Source organism: Rana temporaria, chromosome 6 (genome assembly GCF_905171775.1).
Source record: "Rana temporaria chromosome 6, aRanTem1.1, whole genome shotgun sequence".
In the NCBI taxonomy this organism is placed as follows: domain Eukaryota; kingdom Metazoa; phylum Chordata; class Amphibia; order Anura; family Ranidae; genus Rana; species Rana temporaria.
In genome coordinates this window covers 182554343-182578025 of record NC_053494.1, presented here as the reverse complement: position 1 = coordinate 182578025, position 23683 = coordinate 182554343, and the positions used below count along the sequence as shown (strand labels likewise).

The 23683-nt window shown below is 42.7% G+C and overlaps 1 protein-coding gene across 1 annotated transcript in view; it reads right to left on the bottom strand.

The window, feature by feature from the left end:
- ACVR1 (activin A receptor type 1) overlaps window positions 1–22604 on the bottom strand; it is a 109291-nt gene extending 86687 nt beyond the window's left edge. The window contains exon 1 of the mRNA XM_040357927.1: window positions 22404–22604. The gene's annotated coding sequence lies outside the window, so the exon portion shown is untranslated. The remainder of the gene's footprint in view (window positions 1–22403) is intronic.
- Between the last annotated feature and the right edge of the window lie 1079 nt (window positions 22605–23683).

Here is a 23683-nt window from a genome sequence, read left to right as displayed (position 1 = left end):
AAAAGTCCTTCAGCCTTAACCACTTCCCTACCGCCTCATTGTGAAATGACGGCGGCAGGGACCCCTTCTCGATCCGGGTGGACGTCATATGACGTCCTGCGTTCCCGGCGATCTAGGGCGCGCGGCGACGCTCGTGACCCGGCGTGGGTGCCCGGCGGCCGCGATTGCCGCCGGGTGCCCGCGATTGTCGGTAATCACGGCAGGAGTGTGGATGTGTGTGTGTAAACACACAGATCCACCTCCTGTCAGCGGTGAGGAGACCAATGTGTGTTCCCAGTACAGAGGAACACACATCTGTCTCCTCCCCTTGAGAGTCCCCTCCCCCCTACAGTTATAACACACCTTAGGACACATATTAACCCCTTCCTTGCCCCCTAGTGGTTAACCCCTTCCCTGCCAGTCACATTTACACAGTAATCAATGCATATTTATAGCATTAATCGCTGTATAAATGTGAATGGTCCCAAAAACGTGTCAAAAGTGTCCGATGTGTTCGCCGCAATGTCACGGTGACAGTAAAAAAAAAATTAATAAAATAAAAATGCCATAAATCGATCACCTATTTTGTAGACGCTATAACTTTTGCGCAAACCAATCAATATATGATTATTGCGATTTTTTTTAACCAAAAATATGTAGAAGAATATGTATCGCCCTAAACTGAGGAAAAAAAAAGTATTTTTTTAAAAAAAATTGTGATATTTATTAAATAAAAAAGTAAAAAAAAGTTTTTTTTTTTTAAATTGTCGCTCTTTTGTTTATAGCGCAAAAAATAAAAACCGCAGAGATGATCAAATACCACCAAAAGAAAGCTCTATTTGTGGGAACAAAATGATAAAAAAAATTGTTTGGGTACAGTGTAGCACGACCGCGCAATTGTCATTCAAAGTGCGACAGTGCTGAAAGCTGAAAATTGGCTTGGGCAGGAAGGTGCGTAGGTGCCCGGTATGGAAGCGGTTAAGCTGGTCATTCACATTTAGGAGTTTTGTCTTGCCATCGTACGGAAATTCTGAAAAATCATTCTCTGAACATTCTTTCTTTCCATCATTGAGTCAACTAATTTAGTTCGAAAGCCCTTCAAATTTCATCCAGACCGGCTTTTTGAATGGAATCCCAGACGTACTAAATGGGTTTCATTACATTATGTATGATTGTTTTCAGAATGAAAACCACATTCACAATTAGAATTTCCTTCAAGAAAAACTTCTATTCTGCTCCTTCGAAGTTTCTCATCGCTGCATAGAATGTTGGAAAGTAGAGGATGTGTCATAAAATCCAAATCTCAAGTTCACATTGGCATCATCCCATACGTGAATATGGTATTTTTAAAACAATTAGAGTAGTGGGACTTTAAATATGCCAAATGAGAATAAAAATCTATATACCGTATATACTCGAGCATAAGCCGACCCGAATATAAGCCGAGGCACCTAATTTTACCACAAAAAAACTGGGAAAACGTATTGACTCGAGTATAAGCCTAGGGTGTCCATCTGCATGCCTCACTGTGTCCATGAATAGACTGACGTTTAACATGGGAGTCTATGAAAGGGGTGCCCGGCTTTGGGGAAAAAAAAAAAAAAAAAAATCAGTGCTCCCTAGCCGTAGGTCCCCTAGACAACAAACATTGCACACTTGTAGAGGAGAAATGGGGCTACATGTGTGCCAAGTTCCGGGTCCAAGGGACCTATGACCGGCCAGTACCGGGTCCCCAAAATCACCGGAGAAATTACTGTTTAACATGGGAGTCTATGGAAGGGGTGCCCGGCTTTGAAAAATCGGTGCTCCCGGGCCGTAGGTCCTCTGGACAACAAACTTTGCACACTTGTAGAGGAAGAGGGCTATATGTGTGCCAAGTTTGGCCAGTACCGGGTCCCCAAAGTCCGGGAGATCAGTCATAAAAAAGGTGACTCGACTATAAGCCGAGGGGGGCATATTCAGCACAAAAAAATGTGCTGAAAAACTCGGCTTATACTCGAGTATATATGGTAAACATCCAACAATAGGAGAATGACGGGGAAACAGGGGTGGGACATTAGATGAGGCAATGAAGGGTAGATTCATATGCCTCCATTCCTTATGTATTTGAAAAAAGGGGGGAATTGCCATGGAGCTGTCAACACTGTCTATTGTACATTTATTCTACCTCCAGGTAAGAGTGGATGGGAATTGTTTGTTCCCCCTCTGCCGTTTATCCCTTTCTGTCCCAAACATGAGAGTACTTTGCACTTACTCCTATCATTTATTTATTATAGATACTTCCATTTTTAATTGCTCCTGATGATTGGGGATACCCATGAAATGTGTAGAGCTACTGAACTACTGTTAAATGCTACATCATTGCAAATATATGTCTGAGATTCATCTGTCCATCACGTTAAATGGCAATCTACGTCTATTACCAATTTTCCATTCTAAAAACTATGTTGAATTATATGTATTTGGGGACCTACGGCCAGCTGGTACCGGGTCCCCAAAATCCGGGAGATCAGGCGCAAAAAGGTGACTCGAGTATAAGCCGAGGGGGGCATTTTCAGGACAAAAAAATGTGCTGAAAAACTTGGCTTATACTCGAGTATATACTCCTCAGGACCATACATATAGCGCAAGTGTGTTATATACAGAGTTTTAACAAAAATAGCTATCCATTTATCCTCTAAGGCAGGGTTTGACAAATTTGCTTGGAATCTAGGAGCCAGCTAAAAAAGTTAGGAGCCAAAAAACGCGCCCCGTCCCGACAAGCTTGCGCGCAGAAGCGAACGCATAGAGAGTAGCACCAGCATATGTAAACAGTATTCAAACCACATGTGAGGTATCGCCGCGATCGTTAGAGTGAGAGCAATAATTCTAGCTCTAGACCTCCTCTGTAACTCAAAACATGCAACCTGTAGATTTTTTAAATGTCGTCTATGGAGATTTTAAAAGGGTAAAAGTTTGTTGGCATTCCACGAGCGGACGCAATTTTGAAGCGTGACATGTTTGGTATCAATTTACTCGGCGTAACATAATCTTTCACAATATAAAAAAAAAAATTAGGATAACTTTTCTGTTGTCTTATTTTTTATTTAAAAAAGAAAGTGTATTTTTTCCCAAAAAAGTGCGCTTGTAAGACCGCTGCGCAAATACGGCGTGACAGAAAGTATTGCAACGATCGCCATTTTATTCTCTAGGGTGTTAGAATAAAATATATATAATGTTTGGGGGTTCTAATTAGAGGGAAGGAGATGGCAGTGAAAATAGTGAAAATTTACACTTTTAGAATTGCTGTTTAACTTGTAATGCCAACGGCCACCACCAGATGGCGCCAGCTCACAGAAGGACACAGAGGGGACTTCACAAGGCCGCAAAGCCGCGGCCTCAATTACCGGCTGTCGCGGGCCCGCCGCAATCGCGCGGTGGGGGAGATGGGGGCGCACGGAGACACAGGCCACCAGTTCTCAAAAAGGATATCGGGGACCTGGAGAAAGTGCAGAGACGGGCAACCAAACTGATAAGAGGCATGGAGGAGATCAGCTATGAGGAAAGATAAGAGGAACTGAATGTATTCTCTTGAGAAGAGGAAATTAAGGGGAGATATGATCAACATGTACAAATATATAAGGGGTCCATATAGTGAATTCTGATGACCCTAAAGCGATTACCTTAACACAGAGGACAAGGGGGCACTATGTTTGGAGGAAGAGATTTAATCTCCAAATACGGAAAGATTTCTTCACAGTAAGAGCTGTGAAAAAGTGGAATAGACTCCCTGCAGAGGTGGTTCTGGTCAACTCAGTAGATTTTTTATTAGAATTTTTTAAAGCAAAGGCCTAGGAAGGAATTATTTAACATGCACGCACTTTGACCACGCGGTCTCTAAAAAGAGAGGCGAAGGACTAACAGGGCTGGTTGAGCGGGCTAATCCTCTCACTCCCTTATAGGGAGGTCCCTCTGCCCCGTTGGGCTTCAAAGCAGAGCAGGTAGGGCGGGCTATGTGGGAGGACCCCCTCACACACCCGCCATTGCCACCCAGGGCATGGAGAAAGGAGGCAGATTGCCTCTGGGGGAGGCCTGCCTACTCCCAACTTCATCAGTCCGGCTCCTCTCTCGAGTACACGCACAAAATACACTTTAAAAAAACAAAAAACAAACAAGTGATGTTTACATTCCTTGTAAAAGGAATAAAAAGGGACACAATTTAAAAAAAAAAAAAAAAGAACAGTGTAAAAATAAAAAAGTTAAAATAAAACTTTTTTTTTTAAAAGCGACCGCTCACGCGCAGAAGCAAAACGCTTACGTGAGTAGGGGGTCGCATATGGAAACGGTGTTCAAACCACACATGCGAGGTATCATCACGATTGGTAGAGCAATAATTCTATCCCTAGACCTCCTCTAACAAAAACATGCAGCCTGTAGAATTTTTTTAAACGCCGCCTGTGAAGAATTTTAAGGGTAAACGTTTGTCGCCATTCCACAAGCAGGCGCAACTTTGAAGCGTGACATGTTGGGTATCAATTTTAACTTAGATTGCCTAGTCCAAGATTCACACCAAGGGACCCCATTGGAGGAGCCACACCACAAACAGCCTACAAGTTATCAGCCATTACCAGAAGATCCAGTACAACACAAAACGGACCTTTCCCCTCACTGGATCTAAAAGTCTCAGGAAAATATAATGAAGTCAGTCATGTTTTCAATCTCCATTACAATGAAAGGATTAAACAAGAAAACGCAACATCAATTTCCCCCCGAAGCTCTTCTATTTTAGGCGTACGCCAAAAAGCTCAGATCCCTGAACCTCTGCCAAGGAAGCTCTAAGTGATGTCTACATCTGTAGACCGACTCCATTTTCCATGGCCCCTGCTGTAATTCACTGAGGTAAAAATAAACCTTAATCATTTTAATGTGCAAATAAGGATACTTCACAAATGCTGCTGTCCGCCGTGATAACTGCCATCCCACTTATCGGCTCAGAGCAAACCCAAAAGCTTTGCAGAGGATTTTGCTTCATTTTTTTTAGCTGCCTGGCCAGAATAAGTAATGGTCAATGGCCACTTTTATTTAAAGTGAAACTAAACCCTCCTTTATCCTTTACAGCCAAGGAAGTTGCCATCTTGGCCTCTGTTTGATATGCAGTTGCCATGGTACTCACATGTGATCAGTTATGCAGAAAAAGAGTCGCCCTTGGGACTTTAAATGAGGTGGTCACAGTTTGCCACTGAGTAACAAAAATAGTATTAGTATAATTTATTTTATTAAAATAGATGTACATACATAAATAATATAGCATGGTAGCTCAGCCAATGGATTTGCACATAATAAAAGGTAATTAAAATTGATACAAACGTTATACAATGCAGTATATACACAAATGCACGCATCAGAGAACCCGACGCACGTTTCGCAAGATGATTGCTCGCTCATCAGGGGTGGATGCAGATGTATCTAAAATAGATAAAGAGATGTGTCATAGTGGTAAATGCAAGATCAATGGCAGAGTGGGCCAGAAAAAACTGGCCCAATACTTACCAATGAACAAAGTCAGTGTCTCCATTGCTGATCCCCCAAATTGACGGCAGCACTTTGGCTGCTGCCGTCCATTTGGGGGTTCAGCAATGGAGACACTGACTTTGTTCATTGGTAAGTATTGGGCCTATGAATATAGGGATGGAGGTGTATCACCGGTGACCGCAGACCTTTTATCTTCATCTCACATGTGATCAGTTATGACTCCAGCCATTTGATGGGGAGCCAACATATGAACAGTAGTAATTGTGACAGTTCTCATTCAAGGCATGTCTTTTGGGAAACTGTTAAATTGGTGGGTTTAGTTCCACTTTACCACTTCCCCGGGTGGCCATCATTTACTTGGACAGGAGATATCTGGATGATGCCTGCAGCTTAACCAGACCTTAGATGTGCCGACTACATTAGTTTTCCCTTTTCAGGCCAAGAACATTTTTCGACAAGTATGAAAATTACCAGTTGATCATGCCAGAAATGCAGTGTCCATCACTTCTTGTGAGCTTCAAGTGGCTGTAAAGGAACAAGGCTTTTTACCTTCATGCATGGGTGCAGCAGCCCCTACCTATCTGAGCCCCCTCTCCATCCAGCAATGTCCAGGAGAGACTTGCCTCTCTGGGGAGTTGCACACCCGATTGGCTTTTGGCAGCAGTAGGAGTAATTGGCTCCCGCTGCTGTCAATCACAGCCAGTGAGCTAATCAGGAGATGGATAGGGCGGGCCGAGCAACAGCTCCGTGTCTGAATGGACACAGCAGCAGTAGCTCAGCTTGGGTGTCCCCATAGTGAGCCACTTGATGTGGGGGCACCCAGCAGGAGGGAGGGGCCAGGAGAGGCGACATGGGAGCCGAAAAGAAGGATCCAGGCTGCTTTGTGCATAAATCACCGCATAGAGCAGGCAAGTATGACGTTTATTTTCTTTATTAAAACACGACTTCAGTCTCGATTTAAAAGAAAGCACAAAGAACCTCTTAGGCTGCATTCACACTACAACGCATCGTATTTTACCGCGAATTGCCGCGACAAATTGCGGTAAAATACGCCGCGGTAACATACACAGGAGGGTTGATCTACATTGTCGGCTATGGCCGAAAGCCGCCTGAAAAAAAGGTCCGGGACTTGTTTTGGGCTTCAGGCGTTTCGTCGTTCGGCGTGGAGATGTGAACCATCTCCATAGCCGACAATGTAAACTCACCCCTCCAGCGTATCAGGGGCTGCTGCGGCGTCGCGCTTCAGGCGTATATACGCCTAGGTGTGAATGGGCACTTATTGTGTAAACTACTGGTCCTATCAATCCACTTTGTAAAGGAGATGAACAAAAAGGCAGACATGTTTAAAGTCCAGGCTATGACAACCATGGCTGCCTCTCTAGATACAATAGTAAAGGGGGGCAGACAAGAAAGGACAGCAAGTGTGTAATTCAAAGGATTGCCAGGTAAAAAAGGGGGGGGGGGGGGACACACTATACAGTCACCTACATCAGGGGTAGGCAACCTCAGCCCTCCAGCTGTTTTGAAACTACAAGTCCCATGAGACATTGCAAGACCCTGACCATCACAGTCATTACTCCTAGAGGCAGAGGCATGATGGGATTTGTAGTTTCATCACAGCTGGAGTGCCGAGGGTTGCCTACCCCTGCACTACATCAAAGGGCTGTGGTAAGCTGCAATAGAATACATTTTTGTTTTTAGGTTTATATACGGTACATTTTGATGAGTCTTAGCAAGGGCTTTTAAATAAAAGTATTTTGGAGACGACCAAGGCTGCGATCTTAGATCATACTGCATTGTATGCAACGCTTCTGCCAACAAATAGCGGCAGCGCCAAGTTTCAGACTCACTTTACTTCCTGCTACTAACCCAAAAATTAGGAATATTTTCTTCCAAGCATAAAAGTCAAAAGCAAAAATAAAAACAAAGGCGATTAACTATTTCCAGCGCATACCTCTCCACTAGTGGTACGTTTCTTCCTGTTGTCCTTTTAACTTGAAATGTCATACATTCTGTCAAGGTATGGAAGTGTTTAAATATTTGCAGTGGCTACAAAATGATTTAACTGTCAGGAACTTGCAGTTTAACTGTATTTCCTGCGGCTTCCGATAATAAGAAGCAGAAAGCGCTCTCCCGCTATATACATAAATGTGGAACGTTCAAAGCATGTTCAGACATTCCAAACATATTTTGTTTTCCTCCAGACATCATACAAACCAATGCACAGAAGGCCGCGCCAAAGGCATGTCTGAGTTCTAGGCAAATAAGCTGGTGGCCCTAGAAGGGAGAGGTCAAAGGACCATTTGTTCCATCATAACCAAACCATAATCTGCTGTATAATTACTAACCACCAATTGCTATTCAATTGTTTTGGGTCTGTTATTAAGTTGGCCATAGTAGAGTAGAAAAATAGAAAAAATAAAAATAAATAAAAACGCTCTTTCGAATTTCGAGCCAACATTAAATGGTCCAATCGTACTGGAAGTTTTTCAGCAAATTAAAAAAATTTTCCCCGATAGTTTGCAACATTAAACAGTTTTTTTCCCACCCAATCGATATCTACTACCCCTACTGTTAGGGATGCACCAATATATTGGCTCCTGAAAATTATCAGCTAAAAATAAGGTTAGCTGCATTTTGCAGATATATATATGTAAAAAAAAAAAAAGTCTCGATAATGGCTACTGAAAAGTGCACGCGATATTGCTGTGATTTTCATAGGTCATGGGACTCAAAAAACGCTACATGGGTGGCATGTTTGATGCATTTGTATCCCCATTTTTCAATGCATTTCAATGGGGCAGTGCTTTACACGGGAACGAAAGCGCAACAGACCAGTGTGAAAACATACACAGAAATTAAAGGGATGCCTTTTTTTTGAGCTTTTCTTGCACTTTAATGCAAAAGCGCTTTGAAAACTAAAATTATAAAGTCGAATATATATATATATATATATATATATATATATATATATATATATATATATATATATATATATATATATATATATATATATATATATATATATATATATATATATACACACATACATACATATACATACACACACACACACATACATACACACACACACACACACACACACACATACACACACACACATACATATACATACACACACACATATATATATATATATACCGTATTTATCGGGGTATAGCGCGCTCCTACGTATAGCGCGCACCCCTAAAGTTGCCCCGAATTCCTGCGGAAAAGTTTTTTTGTACTTACAGTTTTGGTGTCTTGCGCGGCGTCCATCGGCGGCCTCGTCGGGGTCCGGCGTCCGTCTGCGGCTTCGGGTGTCCTCTTCGTCGGGTCCGGCGTCCTTCTGCGGCGTCCTCACTGCTCGTTTCCCGCGCCGAGTTTGAATACTGCGCCGACATATACAGAGCGCAGTACACTCGTGTATTGTCGGCAATGCTTGGCTACTCTCGCGCTGACGTCCTGTACGTCCAGGACGTCAGCGCGGGAGGAGCCGAGACTGCCCGACAATACACGAGTGTACTGCGCTCGGTATATGTTGGCGCAGTATTCAAACTCGGCGCGGGAAAGCGGTATCGGCGTATACCGCGCGCCCACGATTTTGCCCTGATTTTAAGGACAAAAAAGTGCGCGGTATACGCCGATAAATACGGTATATACACACACAATTTTTTTTTGTAAAAAAATAAAAACAAAAAAAAAAAAACTTGCATTTGGGTTGCATCCTGAATATTTGCTTTTGGTCCAAATTTATAATTACGGTGCACCACTACCTACTGTTTATGCACATTTGATAAAAAAATATATTAATTTTTAAAGACCGACCTACAGACAATTAAGAAAACTTTTGAAAAAACTATTCCAACATGTTGTTTCCATTCAAGATCTTGAAACAGAAAAATCGATGGTCACATTAAGCACACTAAATCATACAAAAACGGAATTGAGCAATCTACCGGATCGATTTTCCATTCACGTATGGCTAGCTTTAAGCTAGAGAGAAATCTTGTTAAATTCTGTCTGGTCAAATGGCTAGAGGAAATCCAAGAGAACACGTACCTTATTCCTTGGTCCTGTGGCAGCTGGTACACTGGTCGGAAGTATAGGCTTATTTTTTTTTATTTCAACTCTTCTACAGCAAAGGTTAGTACCCTGTGCTAGGAGCATGCCAGAGAGTCCCACCTCCTCTACTCAACACCGAGCATGGCGGTCCAGGCCTCCAGTGGTCCAACAAGGCCCCTTACCAGTGCTCTAGTCAGCCTTGAGTAGACAGGTTTGCAGGCACTTTCATCCCCTCCCCCCCAAGAATCTATTGGCTAGGAATGCCCTATAGAAAGCCAAAACGTCAACGGAACATGCTAAAAAATTACGCCCCTCTTCAAATAAAGAAGCTCAAGTTAGCCAAGCCAACGTTACAGACAAGCTTCCTTCTCCCAAATGTGTGCCGAAGGGCACCCGTTCCAAAAATGAGGCCCAGTCACAATTTGTCTTTTGATTTTCCAGTAAAATTATCACCTACGTCAGGCCCATCGTCTGATAAGTTCCTCTCACAAAACCACTCTCTTTCCTTCCTCAACCATTACATCGATGTTAGTTTCCAAGTGACGTCTTTTCCTCTTACAGCTGAAGATTAGATGCTGAATGCCGCAAGATAACCAACACAAAAGGCCTGCTGTTTAAAGGGAATCTGACTTTTCCATTTTCCCGTCCTCATTTTCTGATATAAATATTAGAGAATGTTCCATAAATATGTTATTTTTTTTCCAAGTCATGAACATGAAAACTATTCTTCATAAGTCGATGTTCAATAACTAAACAAAAAGGAAAAAAAAGGGAACATGCAAATTTGCCATTTCTACACCACCACAGCTGCAAAGTAATAATTCAGGAGGAAGAAAAAAAAAAAGAACGAAGAAAAAGTTGAAGAAAATGAATAGGAGACAAGAGAAAAGAAACAAAAAAGCACACAGTTTGTTATAACTATTGGACAGAAGACAAAACACATAAAAAATGGAGATATAGAAAAAGAATTTAAAAAATTGGTGATACACATTAGTCTCTGTCCATGCACACAGATGTTTAGAGGCAGAAAAAAAAAAAAAAAAAAAAAAACACACACACACACACACACACAACCAGCAGAAGCAGCCGAAAATGCACCAATACTAGGTGCGTCAATTGCTTAAGACAGGGTTTGACAAATTTGCTTGGAATCTAGGAGCCAGCTAAAAAAGTTAGGAGCCAGAAAACGCACCCCGTCCCGACAAGCTTGCGCGCAGAAGCGAAAACATATGCGAGCAGCGCCCGCATATGTAAACGGTGTTCAAACACACATGTGAGGTATCGCCGCGATTGGTAGAGCGAGAGCAATAATTCTAGCCCTAGACCTTTTCTGTAACTCAAAACATGCAACCTGTAAATTTTTTTAAACGTGGCCTATGAAGATTTTAAAGGGTAAAAGTTTGTCGGCATTCCACGAGCGGACGCAATTTTGAAGCGTGACATGTTGGGTATGAATTTACTCGGCGTAACATTATCTTTCATAATATTAAAAAAAATGGGGATAACTTTACTGTTGTCTTATTTTTTAATTAAAAAAAGTGTATTTTTTTCCCAAAAAAGTGCGCTTGTAAGACCGCTGCGCAAATACGGCGTGACAGAAAGTATTGCAACGATCGCCATTATATTCTCTAGGGTGTTAGGATAAAAAATATATATAATGTTTGGGGGTTCTAATTAGAGGGAAGAAGATGGCAGTGAAAATAGTGAAAAATTACACTGGAATTGCTGTTTAACTTGTAATGCTTAACTTGTAATACCAACGGCCACCACCAGATGGCGCCAGCTCACACAAGGAAGAGCTGGGGACTTCACCTTCCAAGCCAAGTCGTCAGGAGGCCATTTCTAGTCGCCATGGCGACCGGGATTTGTCGAGCCCTGGACTATAGACTGAAAGACTTCTAAAATGGCTGTGAAACGAATCATCTGAGTTTCCATTATTTCTTATGGGAAATTTGCTTTGATATACGAGTGCTTTGTATTACAAGCATGTTTCTGGAAGAATCATGCTCGCAATCCAAGGTTTTACTGTACTTGAAATCTTCTCACCTGAATTCATCAGACATACTTGTGGTTTAACGCAGCATCGAGTAACAAAACGACTCCCTGTAAGGATGATTCACAGCCAACTCCCACGGCCGTACATCTTGCATGTCAGTCTATTGTCTAGCACATCTTTTTATTTTTTTCTATTCACTATGAACACAGAGGACCAATACGAACACGTCTGGCATGTGGTGTACTTGAGCCCATGCGTCACATGGCAGGTTGCTTCTCAAAGAAAAATGATTAGGCCAAAAAGGCACAAAACTACCCGCAAATGTTTTTGGATGAGTAGGTGGCTCGACTTGTTATGCTACATCAGGAAAAACAAAAGCAAATATATTTATTGTGCTGCTGCAACCTAGTTGCTGAACTTTGCTACCGCTGTCCAAATATTTAGTTGTAAACCGAGCAGGAACATCAAATTATAGCTCTGGCTGGTGGCACAAACTTTTGTCATAGTCTCCTTACAGATTGGCCGGTGCTCTTCAAGGATCACTGAAGTGAATGATGCCGTTAGGCCCCATATACGCGGGACGCTGTTAAACTCGTGTTCAGAGGCAGTTACCCCGGAACTCATTCAATGTTATCCTATGCGACTATGTACACGGTCTCGTTCATATGCCATTGCGTTTAACCTTGATATTCTGAAAGCAAAAAAATCAGTTCAGACGCAAAAAATTTCACGTTTCAGACGCAAAACGCGGAACCGGCGTTTATAAGCGCTTTTAAAGGTGGTCTATTTTTTTTAAGGGGTGTTCCAATACCACTTTTTAAGACCGAGTACAAGTACCGAAACTTTTTTCCAAGTACTCGCCGATACCGAATACCGATACTTTTTTTTAATCTCATGTGACAGCGGCACATGTGTCAGTATGTTTTTTTTTATTTTTTATCAAAAAAAAATTAAAAAACAAAACAAAAAAAAATTACAATTTGTTTTATTTATAATGCTTTTTTTTTTTTTTTTTAGGGGGGGGGGGTGCGCAGTGTCAGTGCGTTTTTTCTTTATTTTTTTTTTATTTTCTACAATAATTTTTTTTATTCTTTTGTTTTTTTATTCTTTATTTTTTGTTTTCAGCCCTGTTGGGGGGGCTTTGGTGAGATATCAGGGGTCTTAACAGACCTCTGACATCTTCCCTTTGAGACAGGGAAAGGGACACATATTCCCCTGTCCCTTTCTCAGCAGCATCAGCTGCGCTGAAAATTAATGGAGAGAAGACAGAGTCTTCTCTTCATTCATAAACTGAAACATTTGTAATCACAGGTTACAATGTTTCAGTTATGTGAATGGACAGAGTCAGTGATCACTGACTCTGTCCATTCGGAGCAGTAAGGAGTCGGATTTACCGGCTCCTACCCCGCTCTCCATCCTGACATTTCCAGGGGGTGGAGGAGGAGCACGGAAGGGGAGAGAAACACGGCGGGATACACGGCGGCATACACGGTATACACAGCGGCATACATGGAGGGAAGGAGACAGACTGCAGCAAAACGGAGGGGAGCTGGAGGAGGACACGGGACAGTCAGCGGTGATCAGTGCATGGGGGAGTTACAAGCACCGATCACCGCTGATTTTAAAGCAGTTGAAAGCCGCGCGGGGGGAGGGGTGTAGAGAGAAGCGGAGAAATTAATTTTAAATCTATACAGCGGTGATCGGTGCTTGTAACTTCCCTATGCACTGATCACCGCTGACCGTACAAGTATCGGGTGAAGCATCGGGAGCATTTGCCCGAGTACAAGTAATCGGGCAAATGCTTGGTATCGGTACCGATACAGATACTAGTATCGGTACAACCCTAATTTTTTTACATTAGGAATCTCAAAAAATTATGGCAACGGTTGAAAAACCATTAAAAAATATATATATATATATAAAAAATTGCTTGCATTATGGACAATCCACAACTTGCGGCAGGTGACGTGGCAAGTGGACCATCCACAACTTGCGGCAAGTGGACCATCCACAACTTGCGGCAAGTGGACCATCCACAACTTGCGGCAAGTGGACCATCCACAACTTGCGGCAAGTGGACCATCCACAACTTGCGGCAAGTGGACCATCCACAACTTGCGGCAAGTGGACCATCCACAACTTGCGGCAAGTGGACCATCCACAACTTGCGGCAAGTGGACCATCCACAACTTTTTTTTTTCAAATCTTTAATTCTAATGAAAAATTAAGCCCTCACCAGGTTCCTGTTAGTCATATCCGATATCTGTCTACTGCCCCTAAACCTCAATTACTGTCCCATCCACCCAACACTTGGCTAGTGGAGTTGCCTATCCCATTATCCATTCTCCCTTCCTTGTGTGCTACAGGTAGCCAACACCAGAGGAGCATTTCTTCCCAGAAAGGTGTCCTACACATAAATCTTGAGTAGATCAAGACCTACGCCATTCAGTGATAAACTTCACATACTCTGGGTAAAACTGTTCCGTCATAATCCATCACAAGAATGGCAGGTCTTCTCAATACCGGCTGACTGATGGGACCTGCGCACTAAAACACAAGACGAGTCTTCTTTACAAGGTGGTCCTAGGGGTATTTTGTCTTCATGGATTCTATGAATTCCATAACCTGTCAAATTCTTAAGATGAGTAATGCCACAAGTATCTACAAGTAGCTTGGTGTTGACTGCAAAGGAACAGTGCCAGGTCACCAAAAATCAACTCAGCCTAACCATATAAGCAACGCAAGCAGATGACACAAGAGTCCTATTCTAGATTGTCAATACAACTACACAAATAAAAAGAGCAGCAACCTTCAATGTCTGAAGTTCTACTTCACCCTCCATCAATGTATGGCTCGTCTTCCACCCCAATAAGCCCCATTGGCCCCCTGACATGCCGTGCATGCTTTTTTTTTCAGGTAGGCGCTGTGCTGCGATGGATGGGAGAGTCAAGACAACTTTTCTAATTGATTACCGTATTTATCGGCGTATACTGCGCACTTTTTTGCCCTGAAAATCAGGGCAAAATCGTGGGTGCGCGGTATACGCCGATACCCGCGCCGAGTTTGAATACTGCGCCGACATATACCGAGCGCAGTACACTCGTGTATTGTCAGGCAGTCTCGGCTCCTCCCACGCTGACGTCCTGGACGTACAGGACATCAGCGCGAGAGTAGCCGAGCATTGCCGACAATACACGTGTACTGCGCTCTGTATATGTCGGCGCAGTATTCAAACTCGGCGCGGGAAACGAGCGGGGAGGACGCCGCAGAAGGACGCCGGACCCGACGAAGAGGACACCCGAAGCCGCAGACGGACGCCGGACCCGACGAGGCCGCCGCGCCAAAAACTGTAAACCAAAACTGCAAGTACAAAAAAAAACTTTTTTCCACAGGAATTCGGGGCAACTTTAGTGGTGCGCGCTATACGCGGGAGCGCGCTATACCCCGATAAATACGGTATCTCCCAGTTATATTTATAGAACCTAAATACCCAGCATGGCTCACCAATAGGACCCATGTCCTACTGCCTGCTCCTTTGACAAGCTGTTTAGTGTTTACAATGGTTTTTCCGCCAGGTGCTGTGCCGCAATAAATGGAAGAATGGGAAAACCACCTTTCCTAATTGATTATCTCCCAATTGCCTCCATAGATTCATTGCCTGTTATGTCTACAAGACAGACAGCGATAGGAAGGCTCCAAAAATTGACAAAATAAACCCAAAAAAGGAAAAAAAAAGGAAAAGAAAAAACAATAAAATGTATACATACACACTATATATATATATATATATATATATAATTTAAGGTAATTTAAAGGGTACAACTACACAGAGGGGAGAACAGGGGGGGGGGGGCAGTGACAAGTTGAAATATAAGATGCCAACATGCAAAACAGAATATCACCACCCAGGACTATATACCAGGTCATAATATTGGATAACCCATTACAGGAAGATAGACTTGGACCTCACAGAACACTTGTTACATATGTAGCAACACTACAGTGTTTTGCTCCTAAAACTAATGGTATTTAAGACCAGTCCTATTTAGTTGGCTCAGATGGTGAACCCCTTTTAGCAGAACACACTACGGACATTATTAAAAAAAGCCCAATACCAGCCAATTTTTTTTAGGGTAAGAACTTTTTTTTTTCAATGCATTCTAATTTGGATGATTTACCATCTGTAATAGTACATCTATATAAATTGTGTGTATATATATATATATATATATATATATATATATATATATATATATATATATATATATATATATATACATATATACATACACACACATATACACACATATACACATACACATACACATATATATATATATATATATATACATATACACACACACACACACACACACACACACACACACACACACACACACACACATATATATATATATATATATGTATCTCTAGAACTGGGCTCTGTGTTTCCTATATTGGTCATCTTAAATCTTGATAGCCATATTTATACCGAATGCCTAAAAATACTCCATCAAGTCAAATCTCTCTTTCTGGATCAATACTGGATCCTCCTCCAAGAACAAAATCAATGGAAACGCAACAAAGCCGGTTTTACGTCACCCCTGTTATTGTAAAGCCAAGGAAAGGACAGGCTGTTTTAGTCTAAAAATATCAAAAAGGTTATTTATATGCATTAAACTTCAGATAGCAAAATCAAGCTGCTGTCTCCAATAAAAAGAATCAGATGACACAAATATAATATTTTTACTATGGGTGGATGTTCACAGGGACTCCCGAGTTTAGATTTTCCAGGTGGGATCTCAAAGGCATGAAAACAAGGCAGTGGGATATCAAATTTGTCATTGCCCAATATTAAAATAAATAGAAAGTAATCAATTTTGAGCAGATTTACTATTAAAGCCCAAATCCGGGCTACAAAAAATAAATAAAAAATTAGCCCTTGCAATGTGCAGCAAGGGTTCATCATTGCTCAACCAAAAAAAATAATAATAATGTACTTGCCTTATCCTCTATTGATTTTTAAACAAAACTGGAAATATGCTTTTTAAAAAGTCTTTACTGGCCTCTGTATCTGCACAGTGGAGCAACTCATCTTCAAAGTTAACAGCAGAAGAACCAAAATGTTTTAGTTTTGTTGACCTGGACGCTCCGCTACCCAGGTTCTGTTCTGAATGTATGTACGTTGGAGATTAGAAGGATGGAAAGCTACTGAGCCACCATGGGTATATCAAGGGGAGCAGAAATACTAAAGCTGCTGCAGGAATTGGGAAGCACGTAAGCTGAACTGCTGAGGAAAAGGAGAGAAGGCACGGGGCAGAGCTGCTGAGAAAACTTGGAAGGACCACAGAGCTTATGCTGTGAATTTTAAGGATGAATTGTTCCACAGTACATGCGGGTGAGTGGAGGACATGTTTTGAAATGTACTGCTTAAAAAGGAAGTAAAAAGTGAAAAAAAAAGTGAAAAAAAAAGTGAAAAAAAAACCTCTGCAAGAGTAAGGCAAAATGAGCTTGTATGCATAGATCCCGAGATCCAAGCCCCCGCATTGCTCCTCGTTCCCCTCTGCCGCCGCCACGTTGCCTACGAGTCTTTTCCGTGCATCGCCGCTGTGACTGGCCGGAGCGGCGATGATGTCAATGCCGCACAATCCCCACGCATGCAGAGGCACATTGCGGGCGGTATTAACCATTTTTCGGCCACTAGCGGGGGTTAAAACCGCACCGCCAGCGGCCGAATATTGCGGTGAATACGACGGTATAGCGGCGTTAAAAATTGCGCCGCTATACCGCCATGACACCTCCACTGCCTGTGTGAAAGGGCCACACTCCACTGCCTGTGTGAAAGGGGCCTAACCGTGTAGGTTAAGAATATATATCTTGCACCTACAGGTAAACCCTATCTAGGCTAAGTGGTCAGAGAGGGTTTACAACCACTTTAAAAAGAGAAGTATGGTATTCGTTTATTTCTGAATCATACTTACCTAGCTGGATGCAGCATCGGTCCAATCAATGGTCATGATCTTTCCCAAGCCTGGACCGGCTGTGACTTCAGCCAACAGCAGGCTTCAGCCCGCTGTCTGCTGAAAATGGGTCACAGGAGTGCAGAACAAACTGCACTCCTCTGATCCACAGTAGAAGTACAGCCAAATGTACTTCTGTCTGCTCATCTCCTACTATATTAGCTTTTAGACAATCCCTAGAGAAACCTATCCTAGCCACACCTAACAACTGTATTTTCATCTTGTCCATCTGATCATCCCCCACAGCTACCACCCTTTGTTCCACTTGACCCTTCATTCTAGAGTGAAAGCTCCAACGAGCAGGGCCCTCTGATTCCTCCTGTGTTGTCTTCCCCGACGTTGTAAAGCACTGTGCAAACTGTTGGCTCTATATAAATCGTGAATAATAATACTACTAAATACTAATAATAATAATAATAATAATAATAATAATAATATTAATAATAATACTTCTTTAAGAATACTTTAATTTCCTTTCCCATAACCAAGTGTGAAAAGGTTTTTTTTTTTTTTTTTTTTTTATATATATACAAGTTTAAAAAGCTGCCGACCTGCCCTACCACTTTCCTCCCCTTTAAACAGAATCCCATTAAAACAGTCTGACTAATAGCTGGTTAGATGGTATCAGGACAGCCTGTATGTATAAGCTCCCTGTTCCTCCTTAACAAGCTCCCGGATCAATGCGTCTAGTCATGCATAGCACCTGAGTTGTCATGAAACTATTTCCTAGCGACTGGCTATCTGTTGTCCTATTTCACATTCTGCAGACACACCAACAAGAACACGAGAGTTATGGCCGGGTTTAAATTAGAAGATGTCGCTGACTATTTATAGACGGGAAGATTTTTTGGCTAGCCTGTTAACAGCAGTTATAGAATGAAGGGTGACAGCAGCTTATAACCTCACAATCAAAGAGGCCCGGGGGTTAAGAGGAGGCTAGAACACACACAAATTAATAAAAAAAAATACTACTATATAGCAACGAACAACTTTCTGTTCAAGAAACAAAAAAACAAAAATATGGGGGTCTGAAATGAAATAGCAGAGAGACTTTATAAGCCGTGGATTCCAACCATAAGCTCGGTATGAAAGTAGCTTGAAGAGCTCCAAGGAACACATGAGATCAATCAGTGAACATCTAATGCTTTCCAGGAAACATTGCAACACCACTAAATCCATAAAGTCTACATAGTTTACCATAAACAAAGTGATGAAATCCAAAAGTTGGCCCATTTTGCTCACATGCTGGACTGTGACTCCAGAGGGGCGTGAGGCTAAAGAAAGTTTAGAAAAAAGGGCAAAGCGTGAACCAATGAACACTCAAAATACATGGGACACGTTTTTCTGCAACCACGGGCTGGTCCCACCGGAAGACGACGGTGATTATCACTAGTGGCTTTAGCAGCCTCTTTCGATAATCAAAAGCAAATTCATCAGGCTGGTTGTACCCAAGTTGAACGATCAACTTCGGTACATTTGGTCTGCCCATACATGATTCGAATCTGGGCCAGTTCCTGCTGAGATTTGAACAGTCTATGGCCGGCTAAACCCAGGGCTGCTTATCCTTTTGAAAAGTGAGGGCCACTTAAAGCGGTGGTTCACCCTAAAAACCAAGTTTCTACCATCAAATCCAGCACAGTAGCGTGAGCTACAGTATGCCTTTATTTATTTTTTTTGCGCCCTACTCACAGTTTACTGCCGTAGTGAAGTTTCAGACTCCCCGCGGGGAATGGGCGTTCCTATGCAGAGTGAAGATGATTGACGGCCGGCTATGGCTCGTCACGCTTCCCGAAAATAGCCAAAATAGGACTTGGCTCTTCACGGCGCCTGCGCAGTCAGCTCCGATGTCTGTGCGCAGGCGCCGTATAGCGCCGAGTCCTACTCCGGCTATTTTCGGGAAGCGTGACGCGCCATAGCCGGCCGTCAATCATCTTTCCTCTGCATAGGAACGCCCATTCCCAGCGGGGAGTCTGAAACTTCACTACGGCAGTAAACTGTGAGTACGGCACCAAAAAATAAAATAAAGGCATACTGTAGATCGCGCTAGTATGCTTGATGGAATGCTACAAAAAATAAAAACATTTTAGGGTGAACCCCCGCTTTAAGTAATCCAATAGCAGGCCACAAAGGAATTAAATGGCTCAGAATTTTCGTTTTTTTATTTTCTGCTCTCTAAAGCTGATCAGACGGAGGGGACAGGATTCCTTTTTTTTACCTCGATCGGATCTGAGACCCAAGACCATTTACACCCGCCGCCGCTCCATAGAAGCGAATGGAGGGTCAAGCTGGGTCTCCCTGAAAAACAGGTGGACCCGTTCAAACTCATCGTATGAAAAAGGGCCTAATGCCACGTACACACGGTGGTAATTCCGGATGGAAAAAGTCAGATGGGAGCTTTCCATCGGATATTCCGACCGTGTGTACGCCCCATCTACATTTTTCAGTCCGGAATTTCGAATGGACTTTAGATAGAGAGCGGGATCTCTATTTTTCAAGCAGAAATTGCGACCGAGTTTTGCCCGGTCTAAAGTCCGACCATGTGTACGCGGCATAAGGCTGCTTTCACACAGATGAGCTGCAGATTGCCCTTACCGTGGGTGCAGCACAGTGCACCTGCGGCTTTGCCATAGACTTCTATTAGATCTTGCAGATGTGGTCCATTTTCGGAAAGTGCACCAAATCCGCAGGATAGAATACATTGGTCAGCTTAAAGGCCATACAGAAGTTGGGTACAGCAGTAATTATAGGGCTTTACTTAGCCAGGGCCGACAGGTGCACGGTATTTGGCTGGTCATAGAGCGACATTGACTGGTTATTGCTTCTAAACCCGGCTAATGGCATCAGCTGTGCCATAAATATTCGGTGATGGACTAAAAATCTGTTCGGTAACTTATAATATACAGCTTTTTCATCCAAGTTGGAAACCAGCTCCTGACAGCAGCACTCAATAAAATAGTCATTTTTTTATAAAAAAAAGGTCTCGAGTTCTCAACAACAGGAATAATCACACAAAACTTTGGCAGAATATAAAACCATAAAAACTAAAACTGTAGAGTGTTTTTCACATTACCGACACATCCAATCTGACTAAGCAAATCTTTAAGATCATGCAGTACAAGACTTGCAGAGAAGGAAAAAAAAAAAAAAGGTTAACAGATCTAGAAAAACTATGCATGTCCAACAAAATAGCTTTTTTTATTTTTGTATTATAGTTAGTTGGCAGATCTAATCCCATGACTTGGCTTGAAAGGGTTCTTGATATATAACAAGAAGTTAAAGTAGAAGTTCAGTCCAAAACTAAAATTTCAAAATCTACAGGCATCCACACAATCTAAAGGCCCGTACACACGATCGGATATTCAGACAATTGACCGACGGACGTGTTTTGTCGGATAATCCGACCGTCTGTATGCTCTATCGCAGGGGTCTCCAAACTGCGGCCCGAGGGCCAAATGTGGCCCTTTGCCAGCCTTTATCCGGCCCTTGGGGCTTTATTCCTCCCACTGATATGAGGCACTATTCTTCTCACCGACGCCAACAAGGGGGCACAATTTCTTTCACCGATACCAATGATGGGATACAATTACTCCTACTAATCGGGGCACTACTCCTTATCCTACTCACTGCAAACTCTGAGGCCATATTTATTCTCACCAATGCTGGGTCCGGGAAATTTTTTCCCCCCGCTGGCCACAATCCGGCCCTAACTAAAGTCTTAAGGACAATAAACTGGCCCTTTGTTTGAAAAGTTTTGAGACCCCTGCTCTATCGGACAATTGTTGTCGGAATTTCCGACAACAAATGTTGGCTGTGCATGCTCTCAAATTGTCCAACAAATGTTTTACGTCGGATCATCCAATAGTGTGTACACAAATCCAAAAGTACAAACACGCATGCTAACCATAGGACAACATTAGCAGAAGTTGCCCAAAGGGTGGCGCTAAAGAGCTGAAAAACCACGTAGTACGTCACTGTGTTTGTGTTTGTTGGCTGAAAATGTTCTGCCGTGTATATGCATATTCGTTTGTACGAGGCTTTAGACTAACCTATCTAGCCCTAAACATAAAAATAAATCACTATACAGTGAATATAAAAAGTCTACAGCCCCGTTAAAAAAAAATCAGGTTTTTGTGATGTAAAAATAATTGAGACAAAGAAAACAAATTTTCTGACTTTTTCCACCTTTAATGCGGTGGGGGGGGGGCTTTGATCTCTCAAAATTTGTTTGAGAGATCAATCAGAGCAGACAAATGGCTGGAAAACATTAACATTTTTTCCCTTCTGCGGTTTGTCATGAAACGTAGGGGGTGCCATAACTGACCTACGTTTTGGAACAATAAACATACATTGCCGTCATGCTCTGACCTGAAACACACAGACCAGGGTATCCGACACTCATTTACCGCATTTCTGTTATGGCAGGGGTCTCCAAACTGCGGCCCAAGGGCCAGATGTGGCCCTTTGCTAGCCTGAATCCGGCCCTTGGGGCACAATTCTTTCCACTGATATGAGGCACTATTCCTCCCACTATTCCTCCCACTGACACCAACTATATCTTCCACAGACACCAATGATGGGATACTATGCCACCTACTAATAGGGGGAATACTCCTCCTATTGACCACCAACCCTGAGGCCATATTTATTCTCACTGATGCTGGGCCCGTGACATTTTCTGCCCCTGCTGGCCACAATCCGGCCCTCCTAAAGTCTGAAGGACAATAAAGTGGCCCTTTACATGAAACGTTTGGAGACCCCTGTGTTATGGGGTAGGCAGCTAGCACTTTCATGAGAGGGCCAACAATGGCAGCTTCCATGGCTTCTCAAGGTACCTTTAGCTATACGATTGACGGGTTGACCAACACCTCGGATTCGGTTTCTCCAGATTTGTTCATCAAAATGTCAAAAAACGGGTTCATTTGTGTGATCCTATTGCCAACCAGGTTAGAACCTGCAAGTAGAGAATTGAAGTCAGAATATGGCTGTCATTTGCCAACACCAATGGGCTAAATCTAGAGCAGAAGTAAGTAATCAGTAGCCATCAACATCTTGATTTCCGACGTCCTCTGAAAAAACAGAAAGCTGAATGACCGATATTGGCAACTACTCCGAAAGATTTGCCTTTCAGCCCCAGGCAGTGTACATTACCATTTAAATATACAGGGCTTAGTCAACTAGGATAGGACAATACAGAAAAGTACGATTTCTATTCTCAGGATTCATGGGCTGCACCGTCCTGCCTCAACCCCCAAAAAGTTGGAATCAGTTCAATGGAAAGAACTCTTACTCAGCTTAAAACATGTTTTTCTCCTGCAATTTTCTTGAAGCAGAATCAAAGACTAGTCACGCTTTGGCACAGAAAAACGAACGCACAGCTGCTCATTTACATATTTTGGGCCAAAAAAATATTTATACGAGTAACTGTGGCTCTGTCGAGTTGAGCACCAGGAGCCTGGGCAAGCCATAGAAGCAAAATGCATTAGTATAACGCTCAATATCCACAAAAATAGAGCAAGAGGGGTGTCAATGTTTGGGCAAAAAGCACACACTGCCACAACTTTAGTTATTCTTCCTTCGTATTAAATAAAGAAGTCACAATGTCAATTCCATGCAAGAAGGTTTTTTTTTTTTTTTTTTTTTTACACATTTAGCTAGTCAAAACAGTCGTGGAGGCGTTTCCACGCTGAATCTTCACAATTTTTGTCATTAAATATTACTGTGCAAATCTGTTTTAGAGCATTGAACTTCCTGTGTGACATAAGGGACGGTCTTCCCTCTTAAGCCGTGTACAGACGAGCATACATGTACGATGAAACCGGTCCGCCGGACCGTTTTCACGTACATGTATGCCCGGGGATTTCTGTATGGTGGCTGTACTCACCATCATACAGAAATCCGCGCGAAAACAATACGCGGGGCGTGTCGGCGCCACGGCGACGTGGGCGGCCCTGCCAGTTAAATGCTTCCACGCATGCGTCAAAGTCATTCGACGCATGCGAGGGATGGCGGGCGCTCGGACATGTACGGTAGGTCTGTACAGACGACCGAACATGTCAGAGCGGGCAGGATTTCAGCGGGCTGTTTTAAAACAAGTCCAGAAATATTTGCCCGC